Here is a 12,481-nt window from a genome sequence, read left to right on the forward strand (position 1 = left end):
TCATGCTTCATGCTAGTTATTAAACATCCCATGATGTTATTGGGGCTCATCGATGCAGTGTTTTTGGCCTTGAAAAGTGCATTGATGACTTGTTTCCTAGTAATGGTTAAGGGGGTTGTGTTATATGGTGTTTCCTTTGGAATATTGGGTGAGTGGAGGAAAGAAGTTTGAGCTGAACTGCTCAGCCAAAAGGTTGGCATTGGCCTCTTGTTTAGTGTCATTTATTGTTACGTTTTCCTTTTTGTTGTGTAGTTCCTCTGAGGTTACGGACATAGCTGTAGAAAGCTTTGTGGTTGTCCTTTTCCTGGGAAGCTATTTTTTTTTTCAAACTTAGCCTTTGAAGTATTAATTAACCCTCATAACTGCCTGATTAGATTGGTCAGGTGGATTTGTAGTATGTTTGGCTTTGTTCCTCCTCCTACCTTTGGCTAAGAATTTTTTTTGTACCAATTGATATTGTGATTCCACCAGAGTGGCTTGTCTTTTGAGTTTGTCTTATTTTTAATACGAATGGGCACAGCTTGGTCTATACAGCTATCAATATGGCTGTATAGAGATCTTTGTAAATAGCTCAATGTATGCTGTGGTGATTACTGGGTTTAGGGTACTTGGAATCTAGCCATGGCATTGCTTAGTAGAGAGAGGTTAGCATTGGAATAGTTCCTAAAGGTTTTTGGTTTCTCTTGATTCCCAGATTTAATTTTTATTTCAAGTAATACTGCTTTATGGTCAGATCTGACAAGCGAAGATATTAACATTAGGTGACTAACATCAACCCCTCATGTTTGTGAGTGTAAGGTCTAGGATTTTTATAGCCCTGGGTAGGAGAAGGGACCAACTGTTCCAGGATGTTGTTGTTAACAAAGTTTAGGAATCGCTGGGTTTTTGCATTAGAAGTGGTGTAGGATTCCCAAACTATGCAGGGGTGGTTGAGATCCCCCATGAATATCATGTTGGGTTGAACGATAAGGGACTCTAGTACATTGCGATACTAGTATGGGTTTCGTTGGACATGGAGGGGAACCTATAGGTAGCAAGGATATGGTACGACACCTTGTTTATGGTGAGTTGCACATATATGAGTTCCAGTGGGTCGTACACTTTAGTCTGGATATGAGATGATTTTTAATATATACTGAGTCTCCTCCACCTTTAGTTCCCTTCTGTGCAGTAGCTGGTCTGAAGCTGTAAAAGCCTTTGTAACCTTGCACTGTTGGGGGTACTGTCAGCATCTTTAAACCCGTGTTTCTGTTACTGCACAGCTGACTACACTCTAGGGAGAGGAAGGCTTACAGGAGTGGATTTTCTTAAGACTTCTAGCATTGAGCAGTACCACCTTCAGGTATTCCTTCATAGGTTCAGTTAAGTCGGTAGGTTGATAAACTTGGCATGGTGGAAAAAAGGTACTATGGGGTAGAAAATGTCTTTGCCGATGTCTGAAAGCCTAGACGGGATAAGTGCCAATCACCCTTGGCAAAGCATAGTAGTTTGTCAACCATGGATTCCCAGGCAGTCAAATACTGTACCCCTGGATTGACACCAGACACTAAGTTGATTGTTAGAATCAATCATTTTTGTTTGTAATGTGGCATCATCCTTGGAGAAGGTTGTATGCTGCTTAGTGCTAAGCTCATACCTGCCCGAGGCACATAATCACCAAGCTCGATCATGTCTCGCTTCACATAGATCCATTTAATTTTTAATCCACTATTATAAAATGTTTGTCTATACTAGCTAAAAGAACAGCAAAATTGATAGATATGGATCATTGTGATGTTGAGGAGGGGGAGGAAAACATTTGACGACGTTAATAGAATGATTATGTTCTAGAGGGAACCACAATGTAAGAACATACCTCTTTTTTGGTGGATTTTGATGCAGAGAAAGCATTTGACAGAGTAAGCTAGGATTTTGAGTAAGGCATTGGAAGCATTTACATTCTCTGATACAAAAATGATGTTAATTAGAATGATATATGAAGGATCAGAGGCAAGAATTAGTGTGAGAGCTCCTCTCAGATAAGCTATGTTTAAACAGAGGAACCAGGCAGGGGTGTCCTGTTTCACCTTTATTTGCTGTATATTTAGAGACATTGGACAACGAAAATAAGGGACTCCAAAATTCAAGGATATAAATCAATATGGTAATTATAAAAGTTTTGTTTGCAGATGATTATTTTTTATCTGATAAATCCGGAAAAGGTCATGTTTATAATATTCTGAGACAGTTTCTAGTCCTTTCGGGATATAAAATCAATAAAGATAAAACAAAGGTTATAGCCATAAATGATATACCCACATACAAATTGGCTGAGCAATACCCATATTTATGGAGACATGATAAGATGAAGTATTTAGCATTATAGATTAAAAAGGCTTCTGTTACGACAGATAAAGATATGTAGGAAGAGACTAAAAAGATAATACAAAAATTCAGAAAGTAGAAACTGTTAATGTTAAGTTGTCTATCTCGCCTTCATTCTTGCTGGATGGGTTCGGAGCCGATCCTCGGCTCCGACTCGGCCAATACTAAAGCTCGAGAGCTAATTCCACCGGCTCGAGGCTCCCCTATATCCCACAATGCTAGGCGGTAACTACCCAGATCTCGTTTGCCGCTTAGCTGACGAGGTGCTTTTCTACCGGCTCTGGCAGGTTAGTGAAAAATTATTCTATTTTCACAATCTTTAGACCCCTATTACTTTCTTAGTATAACTTTTAGTTTTAATTATCCCTTTCCTTGAATTGATTCACCTCTTTTGCCCATAATCCCTCCCTTTATTCCCCTTTAACTTTAGGCCTTAGGCCCTTCCCCTCCTTCTCCTAGTCCTTTAGTGTGACTGGAATTTAATATTTTCTTAAAGGCCTGTGTGTGTGTGTGTGTGTGTGTGTGTGTGTGTGTGTGTGTGTGTGTGTGTGTGTGTGTGTGTGTGTTTGTGTGTGTGTGTGTGTGTGTGTGTGTGTGTGTGTTTTATTACTTAGGCCTTTACTATGTCTAAGGACTCCAAGGTCTCAGACTTCAAGAAGTGTGACTCGTGCTGTCAGAAAATGTCTCTGACAGACGGTCACACTTCTTGTGTGTATTGCCTGGGACCTTTGCACCTGCAGGACTCATGTGCTGTGTGCCATGGTTTCAGCCCTAGAGTTCTGCAGGAACGCAAAAATAAATTGATTTTGTGTGGCTTATTAAAGCCTGAAGGCCCACCGACCCAGTCTGTGTCGGGGAAGCCTTCTAAGACTTCCAGACAGTCGGCTTCGGCTTCAGAGCCGTCCTCTGGAAGCATCAAAACTGCTTCGACATTGGCTCCGGCTGGAGCCGATGTTTCCAAGCCTCATGCTATTACCTCTGCTCCAGCCGGAGCCGAGGCTGATAAGACTCAGTTGGCTCCGATACTCTTATTGGAGCAACCATTGAGAAAGAGATCTAGGTCTCCCTCCATCGGCTCCGTTCATTCGGCACCAGGATCCCCTCTTCTTTCGGAGGATCGCATTCCTCACGGTCTTCCAGGCTATCTGACCACGATTTGCAAAGGGTAGTGAGTAGACTTCTCAAGTCAGAGGAGCTGGCCCAAATGCTTCATAGCCCGACTCATCAGTCAGCGGCTATTTCTGTCCCTCATTGTGTTCCTCCTCCGACTCCTTTGAGCTCGGAGCTGGGGCTTATCGGAGCCATGACTGTCGGCGTGTTTGATCCGATACCTTCCCTTTCGGCACCGTCGTTTGCTCCGATATCCTCTTTGAGGGATCTCGGCACCGAGCTTCCCTCGTCGGCTCCGAGGGGGCGAGTGGCATCGGACCCTTGTCCGACCCCGCTCTCCCTCTCGGTGCTTCGGTGCTGGTGAGTTTGGCTCCGACATCGGCATCGGAGCCGTCCCTGTCGGTGCCGGTGGGGGTCCTGGTCTCTTCGGAGCGGGGGCCTCCGGCCTTGCCCGATAGGGGTGCCTTCGAGGTCATGCGGAGCGTGCTAGAACCAGTGTCTGCCCCACAGTCGGCTCCGTCAGCCTGTCCATCATCAGTGCCTGCGGTGATTTCTACCCACCCCCTTGCTTCAGACCGCAGAGAGCCAACTCCTCAAGTTTCCCCATTGGGAATTTCCTCCTCTTCCGAGGCCTCTCCTGACCCGGTAGGAGAACCCCCTAGGAAGAGGCAGTGCAAGAGGAAGCACATTGACTCCCCTGAGTCTATCACCTCTGACACTGACTTAGAGGAATCTGAAGGTTCCCCTCGATCCCCCTCTGAGGATGTCTCCTTTGCTGACATCCTTGAGATCCTGAAACAGAGGGGGAACTGGCCAGCCCTTAACCCTTCAGAGGATGAGTCAGTGTACCTTTAGGCATTCGGCTCTCGCCCTTCTACCTCCTGGGTGTCCCCTCCCTTTGACCCCCTTATGGAAGTGGTGGCATGGTAGGCCTGGACGGCTCCTGATTCAGTGGAACCCACCCCGAGGAGGCCGCATAAGATTATAACTGCCCCTAGAGATAAAGATTTTTTATCTAAAGGTGTCCCCGTCGATGCCATGGTGGTGGCCGCGGCCACTAAGAAGGAGTTAGCCGATCCTTCGGTACCTGTCCATCCTCCTAATAAGGAATCTAGGACCATGGACAGGTACAGTAAGCGGATGTTCTCATCAGCGACCTTTTCAATGTGGTCGCTGAACTACTTATGTCACTTCACTCGTCTCCAGAGAGATTTACTCAAGGATATGAGTGAAGAGGTGAAGGATCCAACAGCTGAGGGGTTCCAAGACAGAATGAACTCCCAGTTGGCAAACCTGAACTCCATTGTTAACTCCTCCATGCGGCTTATCTCATATGCTGCGGATGGGGCGAGTAGAGCCGCAGGCACAGGCGTTGCCTTACGATGTCACGCCTGGATGCAGCTGTGCAACTTTGCGGACCCTTTCAAGGCGTCCTTCACCAATTCCCCCTTTGATGGATCATCCTTGTTTGGCCCTCAGGTGAAGGATACATTGACTAGGTGCGAGGTGGAAGATAAGACTCTCTCTGCCGTGGGAGTCTGTTTTTCTACCCCTTCTAGGCCTTATCCCAAAGGTCAGAGGGGAGGAAAAATGTGGTTCCGCAAACAAACCTAGGGAGTCTCATCTGACGCACAAGGTCGATTCCCCTCTAGAGGCAGAGGGGGGGATAACAATAGACGCCGCCCTAGAGGCAGAGGAGGTCCGCAAAACCAGGGTAGCAGAGAAACTTTCTCTGATAAACCCTTTCAGCATCCCTGAGGAGCTGCCCAGCTGTCCACCTTCGGAGGCAGTCGGGGGAAGATTATCCCTGTACCCAAAAGCCTGGCTTACCCTTAAACAAGACAAATGGGTACAGTCGATCATATCCGAGGGTTACAAAATTCCCTTTATTCACATTCCATCCCAACCCAGAGGATCCCTTCCAGACGTTCCACCCAGTCTAAGGGAACAAGCAGCACTAGAAATTTCAAAGCTGCTATCAAAAAGAGCTATCCAATCAGTCCCAGCAGACCAACAAGGATCCGGAATCTACTCCAAATTCTTTTTGGTACCAAAAAAAACAGGGGACTGGAGACCCATACTGGATCTCAGCAACTTAAACAAGTATGTCAGAAAAACAAAATTCCGGATGGTCACGCTACAGTCCATGCTACCCTTCTTGGGTCAGGACAATTGGATGTGCTCGATAGATCTTCAGGACGCGTACTACCATATCAAGATGAACAGACGCTCCAGGAGATTTCTCCGCTTCAGGCTGGGAGACAGTCACTACCAGTTCAGAGCCCTGCCCTTTGATCTCACTACAGCCCCCCCCCCCCCCCCAGAGTGTTTACCAAATGCATGGCAGTGGTCGTGGCTCACTTGAGACGTCAAGGATTCCAGGTATTTCCATATTTAGACGACTGGCTCCTTACTGCCACCACCAGACATCAACTTCTTTTATCCAGAGACTTCACTATCCAAACTTGCCAAGCTCTAGGCTTTTCAATAAATTTCGAAAAATCTGCCTTGTCGCCTTGTCAATCTATTACCTTTATAGGCGCCACATAAGACGCACTCAATCTTTCAGCCAGACTTACAGAGCAGAGAGTGTCAGACATCTGCAAACAAGTTTACCTTCTCTTACAATGCAACAAAGTCAAAGCCAGACTAGTTTTGAAGGTATTAGGACTCATGGCAGCAGCTATCCCCCTTCTCCCCTTAGCTCGCTTCCACATGAGGATCCTCCAATGGATGCTGTTTACTCAATGGTCCTTCCAACAGCTCCCGATGTCCCACACCATATTGATAACTCAATCATGCAAGAATCAACTGTCTTGGTGGATCACATCACCTCAGGTTCTCCAAGGAAGACCCTTCACTCAACCCCCCCCCCCCCAGTCACCACGTTGACAACGGACGCCTCCCTGATCGGGTGGGGGGGCATTATCAGGGCAGGACAGTCCAGGGCACGTGGCAACCTTTCGAGTGCCACTTGCACATAAATGTCTTAGAGATGAGAGCAGTGCTTTTAGCGTTGCAAGCCCTTCACAACTCTCTTCCCAAAGGGACTATTGCAATTCAGACGGACAACATGTCCGTAGTGTGGTACATCAACAAACAAGGCGGAACCAGATCATACCCCTTATGTCGAGAGGCACTCAGACTTTGGCAATGGGCGATCTCTTCTCAGCGTTTTCTGGTAGCAACACACATTCCCGGGAAGTCCAACGTGATTGCAGAGAAGTTGAGCAGGGCAATTCTCATGCCCCACGAGTGGTCTGTGAAGAAATCAGTACTGGAAGAAGTGTTCTAATGATGGGGCCAGCCTTGCTGCGATCTTTTTGCTACTCCCCAAAACAGCAAGTGTCACAACTTCTTCACACTCTTCCTGTTACCAGGCCATCCCACCAGAGACGCTCTAGTCCACAATTGGCCCCGGGGACTTCTGTATGCTTTTCCCCCTTTTCCACTGATAACTCAACTAATTCAGAAAGCCATCGCCTTGAGAGTGACAATGATCCTCATTGCCCCTTACTGGCCTTGACAGATATGGTTTCCGTTCCTTCATCGTTACCTTTTGGAGCAGCCTTGGCATCTGGACCCAGTGCCAGATCTGTTGACCCACCAATCGGGCCAGCTGCACCAATCTCTTCATTCTCTCAACCTCGCAGTGTGGTTTCTCCAATTCCGACCTTAGCCAGGCTTCCCTTAATATCTCGCTTGGTCCGAGATATCTTGATAGCCTCTCATAAATCTTCTACCCGGAAGATTTATAATAGCAAATGGAAACGCTTCTCCTTTTGGGCAGTGTCAAAAAATATAGATCCCTTCACTGCACCTATACAGTCTGTTCTAGACTTTCTAGCAGAACTCTAAGGCTCTTCTTCATGTACCATTAGAGTTCAGTTGGCTGCTATATCTAATAATCATGTAGGTGTCTCGGAGTCTAGCATCATGGCTCACAAGCTCTGCAAAGCCTTTTTAAGGGGCGTTTTTCTTCTCAAACCTCCAATCAAAGATCCCCCGCCTCAATGGGACTTGAACTTGGTTCTGGCATCCTTAATCCTTCCCCCTTTCGAACCAGCGGCTTCATGTTCTCTGAAGTTGCTTTCATGGAAGACACTTTTTCTAGTAGCCATAACTTCACCGAGAAGGGTATCTGAACTCCATGTTCTGTGCAGTCGCCCTCCTTACTTAGTGTTTCACAAAGATAGGGTATCCCTCCGTACTAATCCATCCTTTTTACGTAAGGTTTCCTCTCAAACAAACCTAAACCAAACTATTGATCTCCCCGTCTTTTTCCCTAACTATTCCAACAGGTCGGAACAAAAGCTACATTTTCTGGATGTTCACCGCCAACTTAGATATTATTTAGACAGGACTAAACAATTCAGGAAATCTGATCAGCTTTTTCTATCATATGCGGAAGGGAAATTGGGCCTTCCAGTTACTAAAGTTTCCCTTTCTAGATGGCTCACCTCTACAATTACCTTCATCTATGAGATCAGGCATCAAAAACTACCTTCAAGACCTAGAGCTCATTCAACTAGGGCATTAGCTACATCCGTAGCTTTTCAGGACAGGCTGCCAATAGATTCATTTGTGCAGCAGCCACTTGGGCTTCTCCTCATACCTTCATTTCACATTACAAATTGGACATGGTCTCCAGAAACCGTGCCAACCGTGCCAACTTTGGTTCCACTGTTCTCAAGAGTCTGTTCCGATAGGCCACCCGGGCTAAGGTGCTAGGGACGCGGTCCCATCCAGCAAGAATGAAGGCGAGATAGCCAACTTAACATTAAGAAGTTATGTACCTACCATAATGTTCCATGTTAGTTGTCTTTTATTTATTTATTTATTTATTTATTTTACATTTGTTGACTGGGCTAGTCTAACTGGATACATGTCCATTTTCAGTAGAGGCCCGAGGAGAAAAGCTCCACTGTAACAGTCTATGGTAACAAACTTAAGAAAAAATATATACAAGAGTTTAACTAAAACTACTAAGCAGGAGTTAGTAACTAATTAGAATACAGAACAACAGAAAAGCAATTAGTGTAACAAAAACACACAGCAATACGAGCAGTATTATAATACAGAATAAAAATTTTTTTTTTTTTTTCTTCTTCTTCTCGCCTTTTTTCTTGCGTCCCACCCTCCTTCCCCCAAGCCTGGACAGACCGATAGAAATTCATTTTGTGATCTTCCTCTGGAAGAGTTTCATTCCCACACATTCTACCACCTCTATTTTCCCTTTTGTTAGGTGTGGGATACCTTACACTCTGGTTTATATAGAGGTGGGTTACCCTTCTCCATGCTATGGAGACTAGAATTGCTTGGTCTAGCTATCCAACGAGATCTGAGTAGTTACCGCCTAGCATTGTGGGATATAGGGGAGCCTCGAGCCGGTGGAATTAGCTCTCGAGCTTTAGTATTGGCTGAGTCGGAGCCGAGGATTGGCTCCGAACCCATCCAGCAAGAAAGAAGGCGAGAAGACGACAACTAACATGGAACGTTATGGTAGGTACATAACATCTTATTTATGATTATGGATAGTAAGAAACAAGCAGTCAAAAAATGTTTTAATCCCTTCAGTTTTACTGGTGGGGCAGGCATACTTTTATTAACCTAAGGAAAAGTTGTGGGCAATAATTAATAAAAGAATTGAAAGGATTTTATCTGGGAAGGAAGGCGGGCAAGAGTTAAGTGGGATAAGTTGATCCTTCCAATAGAACAAGGTGGTTTAGGTTTACCTCATTTGAGGATATTTTTGAACTACATAGTTAAGGATCATATACATTATGCAGGCAAAAGGTTATAATTCAAAGTGGAAAGGGATGATGATGAAGCAATGGGGACAGTCAAGAAATAGACAGTGGGATGTTGGATGCAGATCCTTAAGGAGAATAACCCTACAGAATGTTATATTCATAAAGTAGCAGAATGATTCTATGAACTAAGCCAGTACGAGAATGGAGAAAGGAGATTTTGCCAATAGGAATGACTGCCAATATACTGAAAATAGGCAAGAGGGGGATAGAATTTACTGGCAACACCTGGAAAATGAACCAAGAAATTGGGAGCAAATAACTCGAGCAGAGAAGGTAATGGAGTGGGATGAGGCCAAGATGACATTTGGATTGCAGGCTAGAGACTGCCTTCCCTCTCAGGGCTTGATCTTGGAGTAGAGGCAAAATAATAGGCTAGGGGAATTTGAAAGACCTGCCGTGGTGCAGTTTTTAGCTGAATCTAGAGCACATGCAGCTGTTTAAAAGGGATAATTAGTAGGACATATAAAATATTGCATGATAATTATAAGAATCGGAGGAGGTTAGAAAAGATTGGGAAGCGAGACTGGGAAAGCAATTTACAAGAAAACAGTTGGAAGACATATGTATGGCTGTCAAGTGTGCAACAAAGTCCAAAAGGTTTAGGATCTTTGCTTGGAAGTGTTGCATATGTATTTTATACCCCAAGCAGACTTCAAAGAATTTGTCCTCTGGTAGATTACAAATGTTGGAGGTGTGATGGAGAAGAGGTAACAAGGAACGTGTTTTGGGAGTGTAATGAATTTGCAGATTGTAAAAATTCCCTACAGAGTACTCTATCAGAAATAATTGAGTGAGCAAATGGCTGTAGGTAAGGAAATAATTCTTTTGAGCTGGGATATAGGATCTTAGTTGGCTAGATATAGTAAGGCCTTATTAAGTTAAATTCTGTTGTCTGCCAAAAAAGCAATTACTAGAAAAAAAATCCGTCTACACCAACAGTATTTCAGATACTGAATGTTATGTATGGGATAAAATAACTGCAAGAAGGGTGTCTAGAAAAGGGAATGAGCAGATTACATTGAAGTAAATGGAAATTGTGGGAACAATGCATGCAGAATAATGTTCAGGAGGCAAAGGAGGAGTGAGGTTTAAAGGAAGGCAGGAATTGAGCAATTTATGTAATGTTGGACTGATGATAGTAGCAAAGAAAATGTATGTGATGTATGCTGTATTTAAATGGAAAAATGTTAAAATAATAAACTTGAATCCTGTTACAATAAAATAGTCAGATTCACTTTCAACCACCCATCAAGATCTCATCACTGCAAAGCTCTATGCCAACTAAACTAGATGGAACTACCTAACCTACTAACCTTTAACCAATTAACACTAGCCCATTCCACCCTGTATCACCCAGACAACTGCCCAGCCTTTAGTAACCTTGTTTAACCTTACTCCAATAGCAGAACACTAAGTTCCTCCAAAAAACTACTAAAAGTTACTATATCAAATAATAGTCATGGGGACTTCAAATATTCCACTATAATAGCAAAAGCCTGAAACATTAAGCCACAGAATATACTCGGCACAAGCAACCCTTCCACATTTCAAATTACTGCTTAGGGAACACCTAAATAACACTTGGCTTTGTTCCTGCTGTAAGCCAGGCTAATCATGTTCTTCGTGTAGTTATTCTTCTCTTCACTTTCCCCATCTTCTCTTCCCTATTTTGAACCAACTGCCCCCAGTGCACTAGTTTCTACTCCTCTTTTTGTGCAACTTGCCACTTTTTTTTTTTTGATCAGTTTTCCATTCCTTATGAAAGTAAATAGTAAGGACAGCCTGTTTCAAAACAGGCAATTTCTAAATGATTACCACATGCTATTTCCTTTTGATACTCCCACTGTAACAAGTCAATTCCATGTACGGTCAAGATACACTCTACAAGGGCCTGGCTTCCTGACTGGTTTTGGGAAAGGGATAGACTACGCTAGAAGCTGTAACTTGGCCCCTCTGTGCATACCTTTACAAAGCACTACAAACTAGATTATTTTTCCAGGTCTAGAGCAGGTTTTGCTAGGACCATTCTCCAGGGTTTTCTGGACCGTCAGTCTTCCATCGAAACCTTGGAAGATATGGTATTAAACCCATATATCGACAGCTACTGTGGCAGTGATCTAATGATGAACATAGTATAGTTGTGTAAGTAAACTTACAATAATAACAGATGTTTAAATAGATCACTGCTTCAGTAGCTACTTCCACCCTCCATCACTTTATTTATTATATATATATATTTTTTAATAATTTTGTTGTAAGGGTGAGGGCATGGATTAACATTGAACTCTTTCAAGGCTAATCCCTCTTCCAGTTGGCATGAAAGCTCTGAAGGCCTTGGCACCTCGACTGCCAATTTTCTATAGCCGTGCTTGAGCTGTCAACCATGTGGGCCTGTGGAAGCTTCTCTTAAACTTTGGTAGTTGGCCATTTGCTGTTAAATTCTAGGCAGGATATAACCCATACAGCTAAGGCTACCACAGCAGTGATCTACTTGAGTGTCCCTTTTGCACCTTCTTACCAGGCTCCTCTCTTTTTTCCCTACTCTACTTCCTGGAGAGGGATGCTTGTTACCTGCAATGTGGACGTTGAACATGCAGGACTGTTCTATCTAGCCCATTAGGAAGTTGGTGCCAGTGCCTTATACCTAGCTAGTGGGATGGTGCAGGAAAGATCATAAGGATGGCATCATATAGTGTACCTTTTATACTGTCATTGTTCTGATGGGTGGACTTTGGCTGAAGCTCTGTGGCAGGGTAAAGCCATATATGTTAGGGCTTCTTGCAGGATATCCCATAAGGGAGGACTTGTACTAATAAAGCTGCTTGAGCAGCTACATTTATGGTAAGTTTGTAACTCAACTATATTTTATTTCATCATAATCCCATCTTACTCTGCACATGTACCACATCTCTCTGGAGTCTATCTAGGCCTCCTCTAATAATATGGCTTTTGGTGCCTGAGATGAGACTTGAATTTTCAGATGCTCTTTGTTATGCAGGCTGACTGTTCCCATCAGAAACAGGGTATTTTCATGCAGGAAGTTAACCAAAGCTCTGAATGGAGCACAAACTGACTTGAAGTGGTATAAAAATGTCCTGAATGGAATGACATGGAATGCAGGATGAAAGGTTTAGTAAAATGTAATAGAATTTATTTGAAATGCTGTCTTGATCCTAAAGTAGTGTCTGTGATGC

At 43.9% G+C, this 12,481-nt stretch overlaps 1 protein-coding gene across 1 annotated transcript in view; it reads left to right on the forward strand.

Annotated features, from left to right (window-relative positions):
* The window catches only part of PRPF6 (pre-mRNA processing factor 6), a gene marked incomplete in the record, with an annotated part of 1,570,595 nt that overhangs the window by 774,628 nt on the left and 783,486 nt on the right, over positions 1-12,481 (forward strand).

The sequence above is a fragment of the Protopterus annectens genome, chromosome 12.part0, assembly GCF_019279795.1.
Source record: "Protopterus annectens isolate FY-2018-M chromosome 12.part0, PAN1.0, whole genome shotgun sequence".
NCBI lineage: Eukaryota > Metazoa > Chordata > Ceratodontiformes > Protopteridae > Protopterus > Protopterus annectens.